Consider the following 11,972-nt stretch of genomic DNA (forward strand, 5'->3'; position numbering starts at 1 on the left):
CGATTTTTTTTTCTTTTACCCTTCTTAATAAAGTTTATAGAGTTTTATAAAATGTTTTATTTTTATTAAATTAAAATTTCCTATACACGTCAAGAGAGGGCGCTAATTTACAATTAAAACCTACAAAGCGGCGGTCTGTGACCCTACACTATAATTAAAATTAAATATTTGCATGCGTTGTAGGCTGAATGAAAAAAGCATCCCTTGAAAAAAATAAAAGAAAAAAATAGAAGTTCCACTATAACTAATATTTTAATAAACACCAATAAAAGCGATGCCTCATAAAATTATTTTATAGTAATTCATACAGTAATTCTTAAGCTTGTCTTTTTCCTGAGCGCGAAGATTTTGAAATTTATAACCATTTTATTGCATAGCGTATAAAGTTAAATATTATGTGGCAAAGATTTGAACTCTAGACCTCGAAGTCAAACTCACGTAGCTTTTACGACACTTAATTACACATTGAAATATAATTCAACAGGTGAGTGCATTTCTACTGCTTTCCATGCCCTCCTTCCTTTAAGATTGTGGCAGGCGTGCGATTTTTAATCGTTCGACTTTTTGTCGGTTCATAATTAATTAATTTATTAATACCGACTTACTAATAATCCATATTTATTACAAGATTTTTTATTGAAATCAGTATTTCAGTTTAAAGTAAAAAAAATTACCTAGTGCGTTGACATAAAAGTGAACTGTTCAGGATGCACTTGTCTTCAAGGATAGGAATATGAGCACTTATAGTTATATTCATCATTTTAAGGAATATAGTTTAGGATACCGCATATTTGGTTACGGTTTCATGCACTTGCACACCCTACGACCTTTGATATTTGGGAGAGAGTCGAATGGCGGGGTTTTAGTTAGTATGACGGTTTATACCGGTAAATCCGGAAATCCGTATGTGTACTTCCCCGTGTTAAAAAAAAGGATACCGCATATTTAACGTGTATTTTTGATATATGATTTCCATAAATGCTGAGTACGAATAAAATTACACAAAGTACACAAAAAATTACAAGCTCTGTATTTGTAACAATCAGGATTTTGTCAACAAACACTTACTATTAAGCTGGAATATCAAGAGTCGTTCAATTTAAAAACGACACAATTACTATTCGACTACTATTCCATTTCGGCACAACATTTTGTTAAAATCGACAAATAATCGCCAACGTACGCGAGACCTAAGACGGAGATATATTAAGGAGTGTATTGACATTGACAATGAGAGTCATCAGTAAGTTGTGAATGACACTTGAGATGGTCACGGTAGCTTTCACTGACAGCTGTGAGCTAAACGCGTCCTGTTTAGGTTTCACATCAATGAATAGAATTTAATCAATAAGATCCTTGACTTTAGAAGTTGACAGCCTTTGTGGTGCAGTGGGCAACTGGCATAGATATTTATTAAAGAGAATCGGCTTAACAATTCTCTCATAAAACTAATGATTGTGTAGAAAAGAGACAATACTGGGCTATTAGCTAATAATAGCCTTAATCATCTTCTTAAGTCTTTGAAAGTCTATTGCTGAACGTGTAATCTACGTAATAATAAATTATGTACCCACTGATAATGGAAATGAACTTTATCTGGTAATATTTTAGATCTAAATTTCGTCTCTTCGCAGATGAGTCTTATTCATCTCATACTACCTATACATACACACTCACGCCTTTATCCTCGAAGGTGTAGGCAGAGGCGCAACTAGCGTACTTTTTGTCGTATGTATTCCGTACCATGATGAGGGAGCGAGCTTATCGCTATAACGAGCACGAATTTCAGACTCCAGGCTAGTACTATTGAAAACGCAATGATCGATGCTATTGAACCCAAGACCACAGCACTACAGTCTTACCATAATACCACCAAGGTAGTCAGACCGATAGATAAATGAATCCCTCCTAGCCGAATTTCGGTCACGGCGGCCAATCTCAACGGAGATGAGTCAGGTACGCAGGAGATATTATAGTGCACAAGTGTGTGCGCAGTACACAGGTGCACTCTCTGTTCCTTCACTCTCATAGTCCGGTGAGACGGCACTCCGACATGACCGGAGAGAGATCAGGCGCAGGACCAACGGCTTTACGTACTTTCCGAGGCACGGGATATCACACCGCCAACTTCCTGACTCCGAGCTGCGACTGAGTAATTTTTAAGATGGAAAAACCCAGTCACAATTATTTTGGCCCGACCCGACCGATAGATATTAGTAGAATGAAAGGTAAACAAATTAAACTTGTAAACTTGAACCTGGAAAACTTGTAAGCCTTCAACTAGTAATAAACTGAAGTATGACTAAAACAGTAACACGACGCCGGTAAAGAATGTTTGCGGGGCAATTAGAAAATTAAAACTAGTGGACACTCCCACTCGTGCCGGTGGCTATACACTTGAACTTTACTTAAGGTTTATAAGCGTGTAAACGTCCCGCTTCGGGGAGGTAGATAGATAGATAGATAGGTATTTATTAATAAGAGTATGTGTTGTAAGCGGTTGGAATAATAACTATAGTAGCGGCTATAGCCGGGGCTGCGGTTTTGGACGGAAACAAAATAATAGTGTCCCCGTTTGCCTAGTTTTTCCGATGCCTAGGTTAACAGCGTTGAGGCCTAAAAAGGTCTTTAACTGCGTATTACGCGAGGTCTCTCGTATAAGCACGAGCTCCAGGGGTTTCCCGGTTTGCCCCACCCAAGGTTGCCACTGAACATCTGATGCTTGAATGCGAGGGGCTGTGCAGTGTGTTTGTTAGGTCAGCAGATTTTGTAACCTACCTTTATGTAAACCAGGTATAAAAAGTGCTCTTTTTACGGGTTGGCTGTGCTCCTAGCATGATGTAAACTGATATCAGTTTAATATTGTCTGCGCAGGATTCAAAAAATGGAGTTTATCTGGGTATTTATATTTATTTTGAATTCGTTAGATGTGGTTTCTTCCTAATTGGTTGCTTCTAGCACGGCCATATTCCTGCAATATTTCATGCTAATTAAAAAATTACAACTAAATAAACCGGCATTATTGTAACAACTATTGGCTTACCACTCCAACATTACAAGCACTATAACCCTCCTACCAAAAGAAACGAAAGACCTTTCCGAGAATTCAAAGAGTTATTTAAAAACTAAACGACCTCAACGTATTTTTAACTCCGCTGACAGTTCCAAAAATGAAATCCAAAAAGTACGCCAAAAAAGCAAACCGTAGCTGTCAACATTTGAATCTCACAATCATACGATTCATCATGAAGATCGTTGTGAGAATTTCCTTTGAATAAATACAGAATAAAAAGTAAGAAAATCTAAAGGTGCTTGCAGATTAGTTGCTGATGTTTTTGGTACTTTTGACTGTCTCGGTTGGGTAGTTACGAGTACGACGTCTGCGCTGAGGTTTTCAATTTTAAAACATTACTCATCTCAGCTCGGATTTATGAAGTTGGCGGCGATGTGATACCTCCGTGCCTCGGAAAGCATGTAAAGCCGTTGGTCCTGCGCCTGATCCTTCTCCGGTCATGTTGGATTACCGTCTCACCTGACTATGAGAGTGAAGGAACAGAGAGTGCACCTGTGTATTGCGCACACACTTGTGCACTATAATATCTCCTGCGTATCTGAGTGATCATTGTTGAGATTGGCCGCTGTAGCCTAAAATTCGGTTAGCGTTCAATCATTAAATCAATTAGATGGTCGATGGTAGCTTTTTAGTAGATAATCCATTGTGCAGTATATGATAGATATATAGTGTGAGAAAGACAAGGCAATAATGCAGCCAATTTATCTTGCTCTAGAATTTTTATTGGTTACAGGCTTGTAGGGTTTTTTTTGTGGTACAGACCTTGCAGTCAACACCAAGGGAAACCTGCAAACGGTATACTGGTTCCCTTCAGCTTAGCGACTTCAGGGCCTTGAAGAAATCCAGGAAAGTGGGAAAGGATAGATGTGAAACAAGTGTGGGCGAAGGATAAGGAATCATCTTAGGATGGGCGGAGCGGACAGGGCCAGGGAATATTCTCGGTCCCTTATAGGCCTCAATGTGAATTTTGCAAATAAGAGGTTTACACATTCTATTATGTGCCTAGGGCCGCAGCATAATGTCCCCCCATGCATTGGCGTGCATTCGGTATGAAACTGACCGTACAATATTTGCCTGGAGGGGGGTGGAAGTGTAGGGGATGTTAGCTTTGTCTTTTCTTTGAGTGGTAGATTTTGTGAGGATATAATTACTTCGTTTCTTTATGACTATAGCTACTGACTGCTGGTAAATAAATTACTTACAAGAAAAAAACGAATAAAAATATTCAATGAAAAGTCAGATATACAGAAACTAATCCCAAGTTATAAATAGAAAATATCTAACGTAACTGGCTATTATATTACAGTCTGGAGTCTCAGAATTTATGCATCAATAAATAAACGGGAATGGTCTTCGCAATATGCGGCATGTTCGTGTTTTGATGCTAGGAAGACCCGTGACTCCGCCTATGAAAAAACACGATATAACCCGGCAATTTCTTGACAGTTTTGACTTACAAATTTGATTTTTACCGCTGACAGAGACCGTGGGCTATTTGATATAAATTCAACATGATACCAGAGCCAATTTTTGTGCATTCAGTCTCCACACCGAATGCACGACCATGCACAGGGACGTTTGTCGCGGTCCGCGGCACACAATTAAGTGTATATACCTCATGGTTGCCAGTTCACATTAAGGCCTGTAAAGTCTCGCGAACATTTCCCAGCCTTCTCTCCACCTTCCATACTAAGAGGTTTTCGTATCCTAACCTCACACTTACTCTCCGGCTATCCGTTCCCAACGTTCCTCCAGGGCCCTGCAGTCGTTAAGCCAGAGGATTCCAGTAACCCATTCGCAGATTTCTCCCGGTGTTGACTGTTCGCCAAAAAAAAAACAACAAAAATTATGAATTCTACTAAAAATTATGAAAGCAACAAACAAATTGACGCGACGTCTACACAGTTTTGTATACGTTTTAACATTCGATGCAGATAGCCGGTAAAATTTTCATTTCAATATTCTAAATATACTTGAAATGGAAATAAAGAATGTGAATTATATCTTCATATTTTCACCGCATACTTTGTTGTTACTTCATAAGTAACACTTATTACTAACTATATCTTTAACGGTGATAGCATTTTCGTTTCGAATAATTTTTTAGGTTACTTTAGGGATCTGTAAATAAACCTAACTCAGTTTAATTCTAAAGAAAAATGGCAAAGACACTGTCAGGTTAAATCAGCATCTTCAGATCTTCTATTAAGAACCATAACGTTACTTGAGCTCTGTTGAAGTCGAGTTTAATTTTTAAACAACGCTGACTCAACCAACATACGTTCCAATAACTTTAAAGGTTCAGTGGGTATCTTAAGTGTTTATTTAAGATACTCAAGAGTGTATATTTTGTGTACAGGGTTCGCTATCCAGGCGGATATAAAATATATCTTACCTCCAGTGGCGAAACCTGAAACTTTTCGAAAAGGAACGGGACGTTATACCTAGTCTTGCCATAAATATTGTAATAAAGAAAAAAGAAAATTGTTAACTGCAAATAACATTTATTACTTTTACAGTGTGTCAGTTTAATACATAAATATAAAACAATTAAAAATATAAAAGCTTATTCGAAGTGGTCTCCATTGGCTGCAATACAGTCCTTTAAACGATGAGGCCAGTTATCAATAGAAGCACGCACTCTTTCCATGGGAAAATTCTTCACTGCCAATCGTATAGATTGTTTTAGGGACTCCAAATTATCATGGCGTTTAGAGCAAGCTGTACTCTCTAAAACTGACCACAAATCATAATCCAGCGGATTAAGATCGGGACTAGACGACGGCCAGTCTTCAGCTCTGATGAAGTCCGAAACGTTCGATTCCAACCAAGACTGCGTGGACCGAGCTTTATGACCCGGCGCCGAGTCTTGCTGGAAGGACCATACTTGGTTATTGAACATGGTGATGTTAAGGGGCTTAACTACCTTCTCAAGAATGGTATCTTGATACACTTGTGCCGATGTTTTGATACCTTTTCACAAAAATATGGCTCAGTCACTCCTTCATAGCTAACACCCCACCAAACCATCACTGAAGTCGGATAATGTCCACGTTGCACTCTGTCGACTAATTGGGAAGCTTCCTTAGAGCTTTGAGCATAAATACGGTCATTTTGTTTGTTAAAATGTTGCTCAATTGTAAAAATTTTCTCATCCGTAAACAAAATTTTTCGGTGACCTCCCTTTGCGTACCGCTTCAGTAGTTGTTTCGATTTTACCACCCTATTCTTCTTTAAATTATCAGTTAAGAAATGGCCAGTGCGTCTCTTATAGGCTGCAAGTCCTAAGTCATCTTTTAAAATACGCGACATGGTTCTAGGTGCTATCTTCATTTCCCGAGATAAAATCTTTTGCTTTCGGACAGGATTTCTTCGAATTCTTTCCCTTACTGCTTTGACCACCTTTTTCGTACGAACACTACGTGGACGGCCAGATCTTTTCTGTCACAAACAGAGGAGGTCTCATTGTACCTATTAATAGCCCGGTACACAAACATTTTACTAATACCAAGTGTATGGAGAGTTTTAAAAATTGCATTTGGCTCCATACCTACTTTGTGTAATGCTATCACAGCGATTCGGTTCTCTTTATCACCCCACACCATTTTAATATCGCAAAATATTTTACAATGTATTGGCGCCAAAATGAGAAAACACAATTAACAATCGTATAAAAATGACAGATTCGAAATTCAAATGTAATATTTTTTTATAATTAAGTGTAACAGTATTTATGGCCAGACTAAGTATATTGTACTAATATGATAAATGCAGTCTGCAAAACTTTCTAAAAGATTTTACATAAAGAGAAGCCCGTAGGAGTCGGGTTTTACCACTGCTATCAGCAAGATTCTTCATAAGGTTCGACTTCGACCTTTACCTTGCAATAATCCTCCTCCAAGTTCATGTGTCAGCTCCCTACGTGAAATACTCACAGTGCAAGTAGTTTTTTGGTTGTGGCTCGCAAATACCGCCAAATTGGTTTGCTCTTACTTTTGCTTCTGAGAATGCCTCCGACTGGGGGTACAGGCGCGTGCAAAACCTTAATTAAGTTCCTGAGTAAGACTGGGTGTTTTAATTCCTTTAAATTATAGACATAGGATTATAAAAAAAAACTTTTTTCAGTTTTTGTGAATTTTATGTGCTTCACATTTCTTATCTGTTAAGGGATTTATAAAGGTTTTATAAAATTGGTGACAAAGTAGTCTAGATAGTATTTTGTGAGGTCGAAACACCTTCCTCTCTTTTCTAAATATTCCTTACTTTTAAAGTCTTGTATTTATTTATAGATGTGAAAATTATATACTGCCATCACTTGTCTGTATGTAAAAAATCTTCCTGCTGCTTTTGACTGATCGGCATTATCAATAGCGGTCCAGGTAAGTGTGTCACGTTTGGGGATCAGGCTGTATATGTGTCTCCAACCCCCAAGGGCTAATCATCTCTCGCCAGTCGATATTCTATTGGACGCCACTCCACTTACCATCAGATGGCAGGTTTCACTTAGCCGTGCACATAAAAAAAAACTCCCTTTCCTTAATTCAAGACTGTATAAAATTGACACCGTATCGAAAGAGATTTAAAAAAATAAAATAAGTACCGCGCAAGATGGATATCAACATGTATCCTACATAAATCAGTGCACCGCATTTATTTTCGAAAGGTACCGTAACTGCTTCGTTATTCTGCATTGTCATTGTGTTACAGGATTCAAAGTGGGTCAATTTGGGTTTTGGGATGATGTAAGAGAGAGACGGTACGGAACTTATTCGATTTTTTGTTATTTATGCTGCAGGTCGCTTGCTGTTAGATATTTTACTGGTGATAGGTCTCTCATATGTGAGAGTCCGCCTGGGTAGGTACCACTGCTATGTCTATTTCTGCCGTCAAGCAGTGTGTAATTACTATTGTGTTCCGGTTTGTAGGACATTATAGCCAGTGTAACTACTAGACATAGTGAGATTTAACATCTCTTGTCTCAGGATGGCGAGCGCAGTGGAATACCAAACAATACTTTGTAATTAAAGGTGTTGGATAGTGTTTCTGCTGTTTATGGGCGGTTGTATAGCTTACCATCAGGCGAACGGGAAGCACGTCCCGTCATTCAAAGCAATAAAATAAAAAAAAAATGTTAAATACACAACTACGACGATTTGGCGCTTGTCTTGAACATCTTCTCTTGTTATTCTAATTATCACTGGTCTTGAGTTAAATATCATGTAAAAAATTACAATGTAATATGCCCTAGCTGTAATCATTTAAGTTGGTGTCAATTATTGTAGAAGTAGTTTTAAGAACGAAATGATTAGCAGGGTTTTTTTTTCTTTTTTATCATTGACCTACGTATGTTAGCCTGGTAGCGCCGGCTTATACAAACTTACCGGTCTTTCAGCTGAGTGCTTTAGGCACTGCCAGCCCTTTTAAAGTTTATTATATATTTTATTCAAAAATAAAAAAAAAACCTGGTTAAGTCTTACGTGGCGTAGGAATAACAGGCTATAACATTGTTCCGAATGAAGTTTGATTAATGATTACTTCTGCAGAATCATTTGTTAGTGGTATCAGTTAACTAATGACCGGTGTTTTTTGTTTGTTTTTGATTTTTACCATATAATACGATTTTTCCTGTATATGTGGCAGTAACTATTTTTTTGTTTTTTTTTTTTTACTTTCAACCAGTGCATCTTCAAAATATTATACATGAAATGAAAAACGATTCAACCATTACTAATGAAAATTATAAGTTTTTTCCATTATGATTTTTTTGTAAAAAGATTTTTTCGGTTTAACTTTTCCTGTTCCAAATCAGTTGTGTGCGCGACAGTGCAAGTTCAAAGTCAAGGCGCGCCCGAGCCGTGTTCCATGCATGATTTATGGACGCGTGTGTACACATATAACGTGAGTTTCATGACCCACGGTAGTACATGTGAGTGGAAAATAGGGAGGGCGATGTTTTCGTCTGTACTTTGTTTTTAACAGTGTAATTTATGTACTTTTTTTAGACCACTTTAAAAATGTTGCTCGCTCCAGTGGACTTCTTTTTGGTTTCGTGAAGAAAGTGCGTTACTACATCCCAGCCATCGTGGGGGGCGTCTGGACAGCTATGTTGGAGTCACCGTGACTTACGACCCCTATCAATATTATCTACCTACATTGATAGAAGTCAAGCCAATATCTTAGTACTTTACTATCAAATGAGATAATTTTCGTGGACCTCCATTTTTTGGTCACGCCATCGTAGACCCCCGTCAAGTCTCCCGTGGACCCCTGGGGCTCCACATGGACCACTTTGGGAATCAATAGTTTAAACGTTTAATGATTAGACATGAATGACAACTTATTATACGACATTATATGCCATTTAGATGCCATAATTTATGTTAACGTATATTTTGCATTTAATCGAACCTGTTACTTCTAATTGCCGAGTCGGTGTCACCCTCACGGCGCCACCGACGCCCTTTCCTTGTATTTACCAGTGAAAGTGTAAATTGTGCTAAATTATTGTGTAATTGACTACCAATGATGTATTGGTAAATGCTTGTATTTATTACAGTTATCGCCGCAATGGTTCAGTGGAGGTGTTATTACGGATTGTTAACGTGAGGCTTTGGATTCGATGTTTAACTCGGGTAAATTAGTTTGTGTTTTCTTGTTGGAAAGGTTACCAACGATCGCGATTTTTGCCCACTATGCTATTAAATTCGCTTTAATTTATTAACAAAAATTTAAAATAGAGACGAGTGGGTTCACTAATTGCTTCTCTGTCTATCCTTCGGGGATAAAGGCGTGATACATTGCTCGCAATTACTTGAGCATAGTTCATGTACACAGTACATAGTATGCAATGGTAATAAAATAATGCAAAATTAATAGAAAAATCTAGAATAAAATGTAGCGGAACAACAACACAAACGATTCGCAACAATCAATTTCCGAACTCGATGCCGTTAAATTCTGATTACAAAACATTCATTCCATTCTGCTACGCGAAAATGCACCTTACACCATTTATATAGCGAATAAACCATCCGCACAATGCTGGTTAGATTTAATTACTATTTCAATTTATAAAAACTAACAGATGACCTGGAGATATACGGAAGGCGTGCGATATGCAGCTTTACGCTTTAGGTTTTACGCTTGGGTGTTCTTTGGACATTTTTTGTAACTGTTTTTCCTCACTAATATGTTAGGGGTGTCAGTTATTACTTTTATCTTGTTTAGTATTGACATGTTCTATAGACGCGCATTTATATCTTTCCTTGCGTTGTGTACTAGGGGTGTCAATTTTCGTTTTTCTTTGCGACATCTATTGACTGTTTGTGTTTTATGTGTTGGGTCTCCAGAACGCTTATTTAAAAAAATAGCGTCAGCATAAAAAATATATTTATTTTTTTAGAAGAGTGAGGGGTTTTGAGATGTTGTAGGATTGTTTTATGGCAAACTTTCATCACGGCGTTGTGGTATATAAAAAGCGCTGATTCATCATGGTCATTGGATTCATGCTCGCAGAGGACCCGCGGAAGAATACCGAAGATAGATGAAAATTGAAAATACAAGAACAAGGCGGATATTGGGACCGAAAAACGCAAGGTAAGATATTTTTACAGTACACCGAGATAAATCAGCCCCAGAGCCTATTTGTATTTAAGCTAAAAAAAAAAACAGAAAATGGTTTTTATAATTATTTTTTATGTTTACACGAATGTTGACGTTGAAATAATATTTTTTTTTGGATTTTATGTAGCTTTTTATGTTACGATTTTTTGCCGACGTTTCGAAGACTGCAGCCTTCATGGTCATGGTGGACTCCACTCGCCCCATGACCAGGAAATTAATTTGATTTCGAAATGAAATATAAATGTACATATATTACGTTTTTCAAAATTGGCCTCTATTGATCAATGTAATAAGTATCCAAATAGAATAATCCGTACTGATGCAACGAATTTCTTGGATTCTTGAACCTAGTATAATTTTAAACTAATTCTGTAACAATACAATAGTGTGATTACGTTCCAAAAATAACTATAAATATGGAAATTATCTATTGCCCGGTATTTTCGGTCCAATTTGTCCGTCATCTTGGTCAAATTGTTATTGTATGACACCCGTGTTTATGTTTTATACCTTACTATGATGTAGACTTAAGAAGTGTTAGAAGTGACATTGACACATTTTATTTTCAAGAATATTTTGATATTGTTTTGTTAGATGCAGAATGTTTTCAACAGGTCGGTCTGGACATTTTTGGGGAAGATCTAAATCCTACAGGCGACTGCTAGGAGCTGATGATCAAAAAGTCTCATAAACTTAAACATTAAATTAAAAAAAAAATTTAGACTGCTAAAATTTTGTCAGAGAGCATAATTAAGTACAGGATTTATTTACTTGCTAAGCTTTTAATTATATTGAACACCTTTATGTTACATTTTACAAGGTATTATTTTTTTTTTCAATAGGATATTCTGCGCTTCTAGTGAAAGTTATATATAATGCTGTAATTTGTGGTAATAAAAGGTATAAGATTTACACAAAAAAGAAAACTATTCAAAGTAAGTTATTTTTCCCAGTCGTAGAATGGAAAAAAACATTCTTAACTAACTGATTAGTATTTTCTACAATGCAAGAATAGACTCATAAAGCGTTAAACTAGTTTTAAATTCCTTTCCCAAACTTCCCTTTCCAAACACAATACACGAACAAAACTAAAAAAGACTCAACAAAGGCCTTCGTCCTTAATGGGAAGCTAACGGCCCAGTACTCGAACCTTTTCTCAACTTACTTCTGGCCATTAACCGTGCAGGCTAAATATAGATCTAACATCTTCAGACCCGACTAGCTAGACTCGAAGATAGATTGCCTAGATTATCGTTAGTCTGGCGCCTGTTGCATA

Source organism: Manduca sexta, chromosome 21 (assembly GCF_014839805.1).
Source record: "Manduca sexta isolate Smith_Timp_Sample1 chromosome 21, JHU_Msex_v1.0, whole genome shotgun sequence".
Classification (NCBI taxonomy): domain Eukaryota; kingdom Metazoa; phylum Arthropoda; class Insecta; order Lepidoptera; family Sphingidae; genus Manduca; species Manduca sexta.